Raw genomic sequence first — 16309 nt, 5'->3', positions numbered from 1 at the left:
GACAAACCTAAAGAATAACCCACATGCCTTCTGATAGGGGTGTGGTTGACTGTGGTGGAAGTCGCTCATCTGCTCGTGTCCTAAGAGTTTGGCACTCCTCTTTGGACTGTGTCCCAGTTCGCTGCTAAGAAAAAGTTCCACGTTGTGCTGCATCCTAATTGATGTCGTCCGCACCTGTGCTTTGTTTTGAGAATTCATCCTCTTGGATGCTCTCGACAAAGACTGAGATAAAACTCATTAGTATAAAAATGTAATTCAAATGGGAGACAGTGTCTTTTACCGTGTTGACACTTAATTTCTCTCCTTGAACGCTTAACGTCAACTCCATCATATTTGACGTGAAGCAAATAAAGCTTATGTCTCATATTTGCAATATAATCTTCAATGTACTCTTCATTTGATGTCAAAGTAAATAAAATAGGCTGATATAATATGTTGATAGTTCTTTTGATGTCGTTGTTGCAAAGAAAAATGATGCATCCGATGTCAATCTTCTTTGATAGGCGAATCTAAGTGAATCTTTTTCCCGCGATGTATGAATCTCTTTTCGCGATGCATGAATCTTCTCTTGCAATGCATGAATCCTTTTCCCACGATACATGAATCTTCTCTTGCTATGCATGGTTTCTCCGCGATGCATGACTTTTCCGCGATGCATGACTTCTTTCTCTTGCTATGCATGACTTCTCCGAGATGCATGACTTATTTCTCTTGCAATGCATGATTTATTTCTCTTGTAATACATGAATCTCCTTTCTTCTCTTGTAATACATAAATCTCTTTTCTTGTCATGCATGACTTCTCCTCTTGCAATGCATGGCTTCCCCGCGATGCATGATTTCTTTCTCTTGTTATGCATGAATCTTTTCCTCCGCGATGCATGACTCTCTTGCAATGCATGAATCTTCTCTTGCAATGCATGACTTTTTCCGCGATGCATGGATCTTCTCTTGCAATGCATGAATCTTTTTCTCGCAATGCATTGATCTTTTTCCCGTAATGCATTGATCTTTTTCCGCGATGCATGGATCCTCTCTTCTTTCGCGATGCATGACTTTCTTTTGCGATGCATGAATCTTCTCTTGCAATACATGACTTTTCCCGCGATGCATGGATCTTCTCTTGCAATGCATGACTTTTCCCGCGATGCATGGATCTTTTCTTGCAATGCATGAATCTTTTCCTCACAATGCATAGATCTTTTTCGCGATGCATGGATCTTTTCTTCTTTCGCGATGCATGACTTTCTCTTGCAATGCATGAATCTCTTTTCTCGTGATGCATGACTTCTTTTGATGATACCACATTGATACCAAATAAAGATAATGCTTCACCGAGCAACATATGTGATCTTCTGGGTATCTTTTGGATGGCGGTATCATCTCAATCGACAATATAAATAGAAATGACCCTCGGAGTAGTGGTATCATCTCATTTGACAAGACGATATAAATGACTCTCCGGGTAGTGATATCGTCTCAATCGACAATATAAATAAAAGTGACCCTCGGAGTAGTGGTATCATCTCATTTGACAATACGATATAAATGACTTTTTCCGGGTAGTGGTATCGTCTCATTCGACAATACGATATAAATAACCTTCAGGGTAAGAATATTATCATATCTGATAATATAATGCAGATAAATATCCTCCAGGTATCTTAGTTTGCTGGAAAATAATAATATTTCTCTCTTCAAGGTTTTCATTTGTCCCATCTCCGAACATGATTGCATGTTCGTTATGAACCTTGTCTTGCTGAAAATTTGAATAAATTAATGCTACTCATATTCCCAATTCTTAATATAAGAAGCATGAAATATTTCCTGCATCCACAGAAAAGTTGTCAATTCGGAGAGCTCTTCGCCCTTTTGACTTCTTCATATTCATTGAATAGAAGAATATGCCGATCTTGAGGCAAACCTATAGACCTGCATCCACAGAATTTTTTTTAGTTTTTTACAAAATGAACTGATCTGTGTTGATCTCTTCGGTTGTCTGCTCCTTGTCTTGCTATCTCCGGTTGATTTCTCCGATCTCCCGCTTCTTGATAGATAAGACAAAACATTTTTATGTAAAAATAATTGAAACATGTAGGAAAAGTTTAAAAAATATTAAAAAAAAATATATATATTAGATTTTCAAAAAGTAGCATTTGAAAAATGTCACTGTCAAGTGTCATGTCACGCCAAACTTAGTGGACGTCATTTGGAGTTGATGTTTTGGGATCTATCTGATTCTTGTTGGGAAGTATTCAAAGTTGTTCTAAACTGCCGATAGACCCGGTTGAAATTTTGAGGCCATCCTCAAAAATTTCTGTCCCAGTTAACTGTCTTGGTTTATCCTTAACCATTGGTGAGCAAATCACGGATTTTTGAGGTTTTCTCAAAAATTCTGTCCCAAGTTACAAATCTCAAAGTAACTTCAGTCTTGACTTTGTTGGAAAGATCTTTTCTCGAGAATTTTTGAGTCCCTCTCAAAAATTCTGTCCCAGTTTCTATTTAAAGAAAATAGGAATCTTACGGGAGATATGACCGAACCCTTGTGGCGCCTACGTATCCCGTTGAGGCAGGAATCAGGTCAACGTAGTTCCCCTCAAGGATTAACAAAATAGGAATTTTACAAAGAAAGCGACCGAGGCCGACATAGGCCGCCTACGTATCTCATTCTTGAGAATTCAGGTCGAACGTAGTTCAAATACAAAGGAAATATTAAAAGGGAAAAAGGGTGACCGAGGCCGACATAGGCCGCCTACGTATCTCATTTTGAGAATTCAGGTCAGACGTAGTTCATTACATAGGGAAGATTTTAAACAGAACGATTACAAGCAAACAGAACGATTACAAGGAAATGACAGAAAATACAAACTGAAACTTCACACATAGTATCTCTTGACTGCATCTGAGTTGATCGGTTTCGGCCATTCAGTGCCATCCATCTCTGACAGGATCAAGGCACCTCCGGATAACACTTTGCGAACCATGTAGGGTCCTTGCCAATTTGGTGCAAATTTCCCTTTGTACTCATCCTGATGAGGGAAAATACGTTTGAGAACTAACTGACCAACTTCAACATCCTGGCTTTTACTTTCTTGTGGAAAGCACGAATCATTCTCTGCCGATACAGTTGACCATGACAAACGCAACCATTCTTTTCTCGTCAATCAGTGTTAACTGATCAATCCGCTTGCGAACCCATTCAACATCACCCAATTCAGCTTCTTGGATGATTCTCAACGAAGGTATTTCAACTTCTGCAGGTATAACTGCTTCTGTTCCATATACAGCAGATATGGAGTAGCTCCAACTGATGTTCTGACAGTCGTTCGATAACCCAACAAAGCATATGGCAACATCTCGTGCCAACCTCTACGATTATCAACCATTTTCCTCAAAATCTTCTTTATGTTCTTGTTGGCAGCTTCTACGCTCCATTCATTTGGGGACGATAGGCGGTTGAGTTCCGATGAGTAATCTTGAATTGTTCACATATCTCTCTCATCAGGTGACTGTTGAGGTTCGCTCCATTATCAGTAATGATGGATTCTGGAACTCCAAACCTACATATCAAATTGTTTGCGAAACAAAATCAGCTACAACTTTCTTGGTCACCGACTTGTACGAAGCTGCTTCCACCCACTTGGTGAAGTAGTCAATGGCAACCAAAATGAAATCTGTGTCCGTTAGAGGCGGCTGGCTCTATTGGACCAATGACATCCATTCCCCAAGCTACAAAGGCCAAGGTGAACTCATAGCATTAAGTTCGTGAGGCGGCACTCGAATCAAATCACCATGCACTTGACATTTATGACATTTCTGCACAAACTTGCAACAATCATGTTCCATAGTCATCCAAAAAATAGCCGGCTCGAAGGATCTTCCTTGCCAAAGTGAGCCCATTCATGTGAGTACCACAAACTCCGGCATGTATCTGTTCAAGAAGTTTTGCAGCTTCACTAGCATCCACGCATCTGAGAAGACCTAAATCTGGAGTTCTCCTATAGAGGATTTCCCCACTTGCAAAGAAATTGAGGGCCATGCGGCGTATCGACTTCTTCTGGTTGAACGTTGCATTCTCAGGATAAGTCCCGTCCTCTAAATACTTCTTGATGTCAACATACCAAGGCAACCCATCTGGTTCTGCTTCAACATGTGAACAATGAACAGGCTGCTCTTTTACCTCTATATCCACTGGATCGATATAACTTGTATCTGGATGTTTAATCATTGAGGCGATGGTGGCAAGAGCATCGGCTAACTCGTTTTGTGTTCTGGGAGTGTGTCTGAACTCAATTTTACGGAATCTTTTGCACAACTTCTGTAATACTGCACGTATGGTGTGATCTTGGATTCTTCACAGCCCATTCACCTTGAACTTGATGAATTAGCAAATCTGAATCTCCAATAACCAAAAGCTCATGAATGTTCATATCAATTGCCATCTCAGACCGAGGATGCAAGCTTCATACTCACCATGTTGTTTGTGCAATTAAATCGGAGTTTAGCCGCCATAGGATAGTGCTGACCGGTTTCTGACACTAAGACCGCTCCGATTCCTTTCCCTTGATGATTCGCCGCTCCATCAAAGAACACTCTCCAACCCGGGTACATTTCAGAAAATATCCTCACCAACAAACGAAACTTCCTCATCGGGAAAATAAGTCTTGAGCGGTTCATATTCTTCATCAACTGGATTCTCTGCAAGATGATCAGCCAAGGCTTGCGCCTTTATCGCCTTCTGAGTCACATACACAATGTCAAACTCACTCAAAAGCATTTGCCATTTAGCCAACTTCCCGGTCGGCATTGCTTTCTGGAAAATATACTTCAACGGGTCCATCCTGGAAATAAGGTATGTGGTATAAGAAGAACAATAATGTCTCAACTTTTGAGCATCCAGTCAAAGCACAACATGTTCTCTCCAAAAGAGTGTAACGAGCCTCATATGGAGTGAACTTTTTGCTCAAGTAATAAATGGCTCGCTCTTTCTTCCCAGTTTCATCATGTTGACCAAGCACGCATCCCAATGCATTATCTGAGACAGACAAATATAACAATAACGGACTCCCTTCTCGCGGAGGGACCAACACCGGTGGATTGGACAAATAGTTCTTGATGGTCAAAAGCAGTTTGACATTCTCCGGTCCACTTGGTCGAGGCATCTTTTTTCAATAACTTAAAGATGGGCTCACACACCACGGTGGATTGAGCTATAACCGACTGATGTAGTTCAACCTTCCTAAAAACTCATCACCTCTTTCTTGGTCTTTGGAGGAGGTAATTCTTGGATCGCCTTGATCTTGGAAGGGTCAAGCTCAATGCCCCTCCTGCTGACTATAAATCCCAACAACTTGCCAGCTGGCACTCCAAAAGCACATTTGGCGGGATTTAACTTCAAATTATATCGGCGTAGACGATCAAAGAATTTCTCAAGTGAGTCAAGTGATCCGAACTCTCGCGGGACTTGATTATGACATCATCTACATACACCTCGATCTCCTTGTGAATCATATCGTGAAAAATGGTCGTCATAGCCCTCATGTAAGTAGCACCGGCATTTTTGAGACCAAAAGGCATCACCCGATAATGATATACACCCCAAGGCGTGATGAAAGCTGTCTTTTCTGCATCTTCTTCGTCCATCAGGATCTGGTGGTAACCCGCATAACAATCCACAAATGACTGCATCTCATGCTTAGCACAGTTATCAATGAGAATGTGAATATTTGGTAATGGAAAATTATCTTTTGGGCTAGCTTTGTTGAGATCTCTGTAATCGACACAAATTCTTATTTTTCCGTCTTTCTTGGCAACCGGAACAACATTAGCTAACCAAGTCGGATACTGCGTCACTTCCACTACTTGGGACTCGATCTGCTTTGTAATCTCCTCTTTGATCTTCAAACTCAACTCAGGCTTGAACTTCCGAGTCTTTTGTTTTACTGGACTGAAATCTGGATTGATCGGCAACTTGTGGGACACCATATTTGTGCTCAGCCCTGGCATGTCTTTATAAGACCAGGCAAATACATCAATGTACTCCCTAAGCAAACGAACCAGGTCTCTTCTTTGAGCTTCCGTCAGATGGACACTGATTCTTACTTCTTTAACACATTCCTCATCTCCGAGATTCACAGTTTCGGTTTCTTCCAAATTTGGCTTGTGTTGATTTCGAATTGTCGAAACTCTTCAGCAACATGTTCGGAACCTCATTTCTTCTTCTTCATTCCTCACACTCATCATCACCTGCCTCATTTTGTTCACTCGGTTCATGACATGACATGACATTGGCAGGTTTTAAATTAATATTACTGAAATCATAAACAAACAAAGTTAGGAAAGTAAAATATAAACAGATAAGTAAACAAACAAATTTGATAAAAGAGGCTTTTCATTTAAATTGAAAACAAGCACAAACTTTGGCCATGGCCGAGGGCCATTTTGCCTTTTGAAACACACAAGGGAATTTAAAAACTTCAAACAAATAAAACTGCATAAAGGGTGGGTCTCGGGCCTCTTCCGGACTACCACCGATTTTAAAAAAACAAAGACACATGTCTTTTCTACCCAGATGAGCGGGAAATCAGGAGTGGTGTGGAGGTCCAGTTCTGCAATTGCTCCTCAGGTTCTGCATCACGGATGCCTGATGTCCCAGCCTCTTCCTCGATGACCGCATCAATCTCCTCAAAAAGGCCACAGATTCCTTCCCCGAGACCATCATCATTGACATATCCTCGCACCGGAATGACTGGTACAGATGAGGAATTGGCCTGGCCAATGCTTGATCAACATTCTTGTTCTTCATCTCTGCTTCGTCATCTGTTGGGACATATCCCAAACCAAACTTTGCTCCTTTGGGGAATTTGGATAGGCTCGACGATTCCTTGGAAATGCTTCCCCAATCCAAAACCTGGTTCGAAACCATTCTGGAGCATAACAGTAGCAATCATCTTGTACACGGCAGGCATAGGAGGTTGTGGAGCCAAGTCATCACCGGTGGCATTTACCAGCTCCACCGTGTAGAAATCACAACCTCGAGAGACATCATCAACGATCGGTGCATACCCATTGGAATGACTCCCTTCACCATAAATGACCAATTCCTTGTCCTTCCAAACAAACTTCATTAGTTGGTGAAGGGTAGAAGACACAGCCCCAGCCATATGAATAAACGGTCTTCCCAGAAGCAAGTTGTAACTGGTGTTGATATCCAACACCTGGAACTCCACATTAAAATCCGCAGGACCCACCTGAATATCCAAGTTTACTGCACCCAATGTGTCTCTTTGCACTCCATCAAAGGCCCTCACATTGACTTGGTTCTGGTGAAGCTTTCCCAAGTCGAATTTCAGCTGCCTCAGAGTCGAAAGTGGGCAAATATTAAGACCGGATCCATCGACCAAGACGCGATTAATTATCTTGTCTCGACACATACAGGTGACGTGCAGAGCTTTGTTGTGCATCCTCCCTTCAAAGGGCAGCTCTTCGTCACAAAACTGATTCGGTCCTCGATGACCTGGTTTATCATGGCTGCTAATTGTCACTGTTAGTACCCACAGGCACATAAGTATCATCCAAAGCCTTCATCAACGCTGCCTATGCAGTTGTGAGCTCATCAACAAAGCCCATACAGAAATCTGAGCTGGTGTCTTCTCCAAATGCTTCACAATTGAATAATCTTTCGGCTGCATCTTCTCCAGAACTCCTCGGCTTCAGCTTCACTAATCGGCCTTTTTGTTGGTCCTTCTTCTGCCCTCCTTGAGCCAACTCTTCCGGTGTGTAGCACCTGCCGGATCTGGTCATACCTGGGTAACAGCCGTTTCAATCACAAACTTTGGTTGGGTAAGAGTTTCTCTGGCACCAAGGCAACAGCCTTCTCGGGTGTCAGAATCACAAACTCTTTCTTCTCTCTGATGCTCAACGAAGCTACAGCCCTTTCCAGTTCATCAGGAGCAATCGAAACTATTGTCTTTGTCACGCACACATCGTCATCTGTCTCTATCATATTGATAGTGGCGCCTCCATGATTTGGCAAAGGATTACTATTGACATTGGGCGCGACTGTCTGAAGAGAGACCACATTCTGGTCAATCAGGTCTTGGATCTTATGCTTCAGGTTGATACAGTCCTCGTATCATGTCCAACACTGTTGGAGTGATACGCGCACCTCTGATCAGGTCTGTAAAACTTTGAGCTAGTGTCAACCGGCTTGGGCCCACTGGATGAATATATCCTGCCGCAGTTAATCGCTCGAACAGCTTTGTTCGGCTTTCAATAAGCGGAGTGAAAATTCTAGCAGGCTTCTTCTCAAATCTAGGACGGGGGGATCGTAATTGCCTTGTTGAGGAGGAGGCATTTGGCGATAATTTGGAGCGTTTGGACGGGGGGCTTGATATCTGGGATATGAGTTGGTTTGGTAGTTTGGTTGTGGAGCTTGGTAGTTCGAGGGGGTATTTTGGTAAAGTGGAGCTGGGGTTTGGTACATTGGGGGAGGTGTTTGGTAATTTGTCTGAACATTGGCACAGTTGGGGCGACGTTCCGATAGTGATGAGGTGGAGTTTGGTAAATTGGAGGGGAGTATTTTGATAACTGGGAGGAGGGTATTTTGGTAACTGGGGGAGGGGTATTTTGGTAATCAACCTGTGCATAACATGCCGGGTACGAACTCTGTGAAGGTCGAGAACGACCTTGGTATGATGATGATTTCCTTGGGGTCTTCTTCCCCTCATAAAGATAGAGGACACATCCTCTCTTTTCTTCTTCAACAAGCCCGAAGATCCGGGCGAGGCAGCAACACGGGCAATCTTCCCGGTTCTCAATCCATCCTCGATAGTCTCACCTACCTTGACTATCTCAGCAAATTTTGCTCCAACGAGCAACATAATTCTGTCATAATATTCGGGCTCCTGCACCCGCACAAACACTTCAACAATTTCCTTTTCTGACATAGGAGGTCTAACTCTAGCTGCCTCTTTCGCCATCTATATGCAAATTCCTGTAGCTTTCGGTCGGCTTCTGCTTCATCTTCTCCAAGGAGTAACGATCAGGAACGATCTCCACATTGTAGGCGAATCGTTCGATGAAGTCCTTAGCCAGAGCATTCCAGCTAGACCACTGTTTCGTTTCATGAGACGTAAACCATTCTAGAGCCTCTCCGCTCAAACTTCGGCTAAAAAGCCGCATTAACAAAGCTTCGTCTCTCCCAACTCCCACGAGTTGGTCACAGTAGGCCCTCAGGTGCGCTAAGGGGTTCCCTGTTCCTCCAAAGATGTCGAATTTCGGCACCTTGAACCCTTCCGGGAGGTCCAAATTCGGATGAATGCATAGGTCTTCATAACTCAACCCGGCAACCTCAGGAATGCAGTTCAACTCCTTCATGGCTTTTCTAATTTCCTCCTTCATATCTATCTTGGCGGTCTCTTCCTTTGACCTCCACTCTCTCTCCCTCTCCTCATAGTGGTCGAGCTCCGAACCATGGGATCATGCTCGTTGGGAACTGGTATTTGGAAAACGGGTTTTTGCGGTAGTGGTGGAGCGATAGAGGACTCTGGCCATTTAAAGGGGCGTGATAGTTTTGGGGATAAGTCTGGGGGTTGGTGTACAGGTTTTGGTGAGGGAGGGAAGTGCGTGGGTTATTAGCGTTTTGGCCATGGGGGGAGGCTAGTTTGGTGGTTTGCATTAGGGGGAAGGAGTGGTGCTTGGAGGTTGGTATTTTGAGGAGGGGGTGGTGTTTGATAAGAAGCTGAGGCGTAATGGGGGTTTTGAGTGGTAAGGTCGATGACGGAGGGATTATGAGCAGGGCTTGAAGATGGGTTTTGAGCCTGTTCCACGTTAGGAGGGGGAATTTGAGCTGGAGGTCTTCCGTCTGGTTGAGTGTTGACAGCAAAAATCGGAGGAGGCAAATCTTGTCTTTTCTGCATCTCGACCCTCATCTCAGCAATTTGTTGCATCAACTGCAGGATCAGTTCATTCTGATCAGCAAGGGCGGGTGAGCCACCACGACATCAGTAAGGCCAGGTTCTTCGTTGTTATCACTCATTGCTGTTTTTCCCTTTTGTGAATTTTGGCTGGGAAAGGAATCTGTAGGCCCTTTTGATCTGGTAAAATAGGGGTGTTCAGCCAGTGTATCAACACAGATCAGTTCTAACTACCTGAGAGAAAACAACTCAAAGGCAAATGTCAGTATTAGTTCTGGATGAATAATGCAAGATATCACATAGAAAGCAGATAAACACATAAAAGTTGCTTTGTTTGAGGACACGTTAACCCACGAGTAATGGGGACTGATTTTTGAACAAGCAGGAATTTGCTCGTTTTATTTTGGGGCTAGTGACTCAGAAAGGCTAAATTGCGTTGAGCTAAGGTCTTCTTGTGCATCTTCTGTCATCTGTTGATCTGAACTCAATGTTTCCTTGTAGAATGAAAGAAAAGAAAATTTGAAAAGATAGGGGCCGGGCCTTGAAAGGCTGCCTACGTATCTCCCAAGGAGAATTCAGGCCCTACGTAGTTCGAATACAAAGGAAATTTTCATTTTCATTCATTCATTTCTGGTGATTACAAGGAAGTGAAAAACAGATAATAAAGCTCCTAAAGATAGATGGTGCCTTCACCGAAGCTTCTTCCTCTGACTGTTGTATTAGCCACGGGGGTAAACTCGTATGTTTCGGGGGCGGTTTCTCATTCTCTTCTTTCCACCGTCCCTTGAAAGGAGGCTATAGACAATTTCCTCCCCAGTATCTTCTTCAGTAGCTTCAGGTCTAGCGCCTCTGGGATCACTGTTGGTGGCCTCTTGGCTGAAGAAAGAGTGTTTTCCACGTGGCTTCTGAAGCATCACGGTTATCTCTTTGAGGGCATCTCGCTTCTTCCACACGTCAGTTGTCTCTTCATCTATAACAGCACATTTTGTCATCTTTGCTGCCAATCCGCGTCTAGTGCCGCATTTGTTGCTCGTGCGATCGCGGTGGCAAACTCCACTTTTATTCTTTTTCTCTAGTTTCTTGGATCTCTTGCCTGAGCTGCTGCAATTTCGTCCTCAAATCCTCTTCGGTTAGCTCTATGTCGATACGCTTGCCTCTTTCCATCTTAGCAGCAATTTCACCTTTCCTGAGATGATAGAGTAATATTTTAGGATTTGGTATTGGGATTTTATTTCTGGCTGAGAAACTCAAGACTCATGGAATTTTGGTCGGACATTTTGATATGACTTGTATTTGGTATTGTAGATTTTTGGAAATTTTTGAAAAAGTGGGCTAAAATATCATCATTCAAAGCAACAATATCACATAAACAGTAAAGCACACAAGCATATCGCGCATCCTAAACAAGTAGGGGACCCTTTTGTGCCAAGGGTAGGCCTAGCGTATTTGAAAGATGTATGTGTAGAATTGAACCATTTTGTTACCCCAAAGCAAATTTCGCATATAAAATGATGTTCAAGAAGCGAAAATAAGCAAGGGAAATAGGGAATAAACGCAAATCACAAAGGAAAGGCCCACGCAGGGGTCATTTGAAAAGAGTACCAAATACAAGAAAGGTAAGCCCACGCAGGGGCAAATAACAATAAGTACATATAGAAAAACCCACAGGGGCGAAATCCGCTAAGATGTTCCCGATGGCCCCGTCTGATCTGCTCATCTTGTTCTGTGCCATGAGATGTTGAAGCCTGTATTGAATCATCAGCAAGTATCCTTCGCTCCGGCGACCTTTCTCTTCCCAGTCTTCGAGGCACATTCCGCTTTTCTTATCTCCAATCCATAAGTTAAGCTCTCCCAAATCGCTTCTCAAGCTTTCTAGTTCTTGAGTTACGCTCTCGAGGGCGTACTTATCCTCTTCTTGCTTTCGGAGAAATTGCTCGTGCATTTCCTGGGCTTCTCTTCTTACCTCTCTCAGTTCTATCAAAGTTTGGACTCTTTGTCCTCTACACTACGGTAAATGTTCGGAACTGAGAAAGAGATACCCTGTATATTGCGCTTCAACCAAGCTTTGTAAGTTTCATCATACCCCGCATTAAATCGATCTATGGCAATGTGTCCTTGTTCATTCGCACGCTCTTTTCCATTCTCTCAGCATCTCTGAAGCCTCAGGCACTCTATCATCCCCGATGTCGAACACATAGATACGGTAGTATGCTTCTGAGGTGTAGTTTGTCTTCTTCCGAACTGCCTCAGGACCCGGATGGGTGCATATGGGCGAATACCTCGAATACCTGGCAGAGGAAGCACAAGTTGTCTGTCGCCCCGTACTATGGCATCTTTCGAGATGAAACGGTCGAACATCCATTGGATGTTTTCTTCTCTCAACTTAGAGAAAATTTGAGCCCATCTTTCTCTAGTTCTTCTTTTCTCAAGTCTGCCCAGAACAACATGTCATTCAAACTCTTAAGAGCATTATGTTCATCAAGGGTATGGAGTTCTTGAGTTCCATGTCTCTTCACCAAGTGACTCATTATCCACCATTGAAGAAGAAGGTTGCAACCCTGAAAGTAACGATGCCCTTCCTTGCATTTCCCAAAGCACGGTACATGTCGGAAAGGATGACAGGTGCAATAGGATAATACTTTACTTGCCCTTGGTTCAGATGCCCGTGGAACAGAGTGTGCGTAAGCATTATCACTCGGGTGTTGATACTGAGGCTCGGGCCGTGTGGGAAAACCATGGTGCCTAATAGTGCGATGGCAAATGCCAAAGGTCTGATCCCGTCCCATTCTTTGTAAGTGACCCTGAACTCTTGGTTGTAATTCGCGTAAAAGCTTGCATTCCCGAATCTAACATAGAGATCCATGAAAGAAACGCTAGAACCTTCGGCCCAGAAGGCGTGATCCTTTCTTAATCCAAGCCAATTTGCAATATCCTCGAGAGTAGGCTTGTTAGGGATTAAGATGTGTTTCCTGTTTCTCACTCTTCTTTCAAGCCCTGTACCGACTGTGTCTATTCCGTCCCGAATTTCCTCAATTGTCGGAGTGATTTCCATGGTTCCAAATCGGAACACCATTTTCTCGTTGTCCCAATAGCCTGTGAGGACTTCAATCAGTTCAGGCCACCCAACCATATTGAGGAGTTCTGTTAGGGCTCCTATATATTTGTTGAGGACCCTTTTGTGAACCACAGTGAGGTCGTTGTACCATATCTTGAGCAAAACTGGGGCTTCTACTACCATGTCGAATTTAGGAAATCGATCCATACCTACAAAATAAGCACGGTTAAGATTCCCCTCCCCCAAATAGGCAACAATTAGGTTTCCACACATACATCTTTCAAATGTCAAACAATATGATATGTCGTTAGGTCGTGGACCTTGGACATGATTTTTGGTAGATTTACTAATGGACTTAATACGCCTTGGGTATTAAGCCGTCTTAGGCTAATGCTTAGATTTGGATTTGGTTTCGCTCTACTCTAGGTTGACTAGAATTGGTTGAGAAGACGGTTACCCGAGTCGGACAAACAACGGGGTGAAGTCTAATAAACGACGTTGGATGACCACAAGCCAACTATTCGTTTATCACTTCCAAAGAATTTAACTTGTGTTTTTCTGAAGGACAGCCGTGGTAAGCCACGTAACCGCCTTTTTTCCTAATGCAATCTATTTGCCATTTGGCGGAATCGGGTGCCATGAATGCCACAATTAATATAAGATACGATAATTTAAACAAGCAAACAGTTAAACACATAGCCAAATAATTAATCTTAAGGTTAGAACCATTCAAATCCCCAGCGGAAGTCGCCATTCTGTTTTATAAGGAAAATTATATTGTAGACTGGTTTAAGAGTCGCCACTTAATTTTTAAAGAAAAAATCAAGAAAATATTTTTTTTTCAATCAATTAAAACAGGGAATCAATTGAAAATATTTAAGGGGGTTCGGGGGTTCTTATTAATATTCTAGGAAGGTTTTTAAGGCACCTAGAATATCCGCTAATGCGGTTATCCGACAATTAATCATTTGGCTAAAATAATTTTGACTTAACTTGTTTTGCAAAATTGAACTATTTTGTTAGTTAGGATCAATTTGAGGGAGAAAAATAGAATTGTGAAATATTATCTAAGCGAAAATATTTTGTAAAACTTATTCTTTAAGTTTTTGTTAAGAGATGACCGATTCAGTTAATTGTTAAATCAAAATTGGCGTCTTTCGGAGATTTGAACTTCTCGACCTTAAGATTAATGACAAATACTAGCAAGTAAAATGAGCACAATAAAATAAAGAGGGAAAGAGAGTTAGGCCCAGATCTGGTTTCTGTCCGCCTGGACCAGTATTTGGGCCCATTTCGTTTTAGGCCAAAGGCCCATTTGAGTGGCACCTGTCCAAAATTGAAAGAAATAATTTTCTCTGGGCCTTTGGCCCAAATTTTCACCTGTCGTAAGAACTTACGCAATAATAATAAATAATGACAAGGGGGCTTAGGCCCAAAATGACAAAATACAACTCGGAATAAATAGAGGCGGGCTTTTGGCCTAATCTTTTCAACTCCCGATCTGTTCCGCTATTTTTAAACCCGGGGCCTGTACTCCAATTCTTGTAGCTGGCTGACTCGGCAGGAGAAAACATTGGGCCTGAATGGCCCATTTGTAATGCAAAGGGAAATAGGAGTTCATGGCAAACTCGGGTAGATTTCACATGTGGCAAGAACAAATAAAATACATAAGTAATACTCATAATAATTCGTGAGAGGAAATGAAGCAATAAGACACTTTCGGTACAATAACTCCAAAAAAAAAAAAAAAAAAAAAAAAAAAAAAATTAACAACATGCCAAACACACGATTTAGCTATAAAATAAAATAAAAAATAAAATAAAATAAAATGAATTAGTAAGCACTCGAGAGAAGCTGACCTTCCCAATCTTAAGAATCCCAGCAAAATTTAACAAGTATAAAAATGTAATGCATTTAGACTAATAACGATGACCGAAGGATATTAAGCACTTAGAAGTCTCAAAGGAAGGCCAATAAAATGAGAAAATAGCCGACTGAAATAAACAATCAAGAAAACATCACACCCCCCCCCCCCGAAACGCTTAGCATCGCGACTGGTTAGAGAGGTTGGGCAGACCAATCATGCATTCATTGTTATTTAATTCAAGACAAACTTATACATGCTCTCAAACAATCCTAAAGAGATAAAACTTGGTTCACAAAATATTCAAGCATTAACAGTTCTGGTTGGACACTTTTAAGGTGAGATCCTTGATTAATTACAACATTCACATGACACACAACCACACACACAATATATATATTAAATGGTTAGAAAAACTAAATAAATCTAATACAAATTAATATATATATTAAATAGTTAGAAAAACTAATAAATCTAATACAAATAAATATATATATTAAATGGTTAGAAAAACTAATAAATCTAATACAAATAAATATATATTAAATGGTTAGTAAGCGTATATGTACATATGTATATATTCAAACTGGGTTAGAATAGACTTTGTCAAAATGAAATAAAATAAATATATATATATATATATATAGACTCAAAATGGGCACATACACATAAGAAAAGACCAACACATGGGACCAAAACGGGACTTCATCATAATGCTACCAGGAAAATATAGCAACCAGCTGCCGGCATTCCCAAAAATTCAAGGCATAGCTATCTCGAGACGGTACAGACACAGAAGAAGAGCTCAAATTTCTTGGGGCAAGACAGTGAGCAGCACATAACTCGGGAACATATATGAAGGATTTTCTCCCAGAACAGGATATGAACAGATTAAAAGAAATTAAAGAACACAATCTCAAAATTCAACTTATATTCATAAGAAATAGAATGTTCAGCTAGCTAATGCATTTGACTCCCTCCAAACACACAACAAAAACATGAATACTAGTTCAACAAAATGAGAATAGAATAGTGCCCTGATTGATCAATGAAACAAGTCAAAATTTAAAAAAAAGTACAACAGCCGCTGGTTCGAAAAGAACACAAAACAGAGAAGTGGACTTGAACAGTCATTAAATCAACTTAAAGAAAAAAAAAACATACCACCAACTTCAGAGAGAGGATGAACAGACAGTAAAGACTAAGATTTAAACACATTACATAGAGTCATATCAAAGTCGGCAAAGAGCAGGATTTTACACCAACATATCGAACTCGAAACGAGTAAAAGTATTACGAGTTGTTTACCGTGTTATGGGCAGCGAACGGGATGACGACAAGCTAGGAGAGCAGCAAATTCCACCCCACAAATGCTAGCATGAACGGCGAGCAGCAGACTCGGACGGAATCTCAGCCCCAACTGAACTTGGAGGGATGACGACAATGAAATCGAGCAAAGAACTTAGACTAGAAT

General features: G+C 41.8%; 1 pseudogene; it reads right to left on the bottom strand.

Annotated features, from left to right (window-relative positions):
* Window positions 1–12061: 12061 nt before the first annotated feature.
* On the bottom strand, window positions 12062–13178 carry LOC125816728 (uncharacterized; annotated as a pseudogene).
* Window positions 13179–16309: the final 3131 nt, after the last annotated feature.

The sequence above is a fragment of the Solanum verrucosum genome, unplaced genomic scaffold (genome assembly GCF_900185275.1).
Source record: "Solanum verrucosum unplaced genomic scaffold, falcon-dt-bn FXZP01000261.1, whole genome shotgun sequence".
Classification (NCBI taxonomy): Eukaryota; Viridiplantae; Streptophyta; class Magnoliopsida; order Solanales; family Solanaceae; genus Solanum; species Solanum verrucosum.
This window is presented reverse-complemented; position numbering and strand designations above follow the sequence as displayed.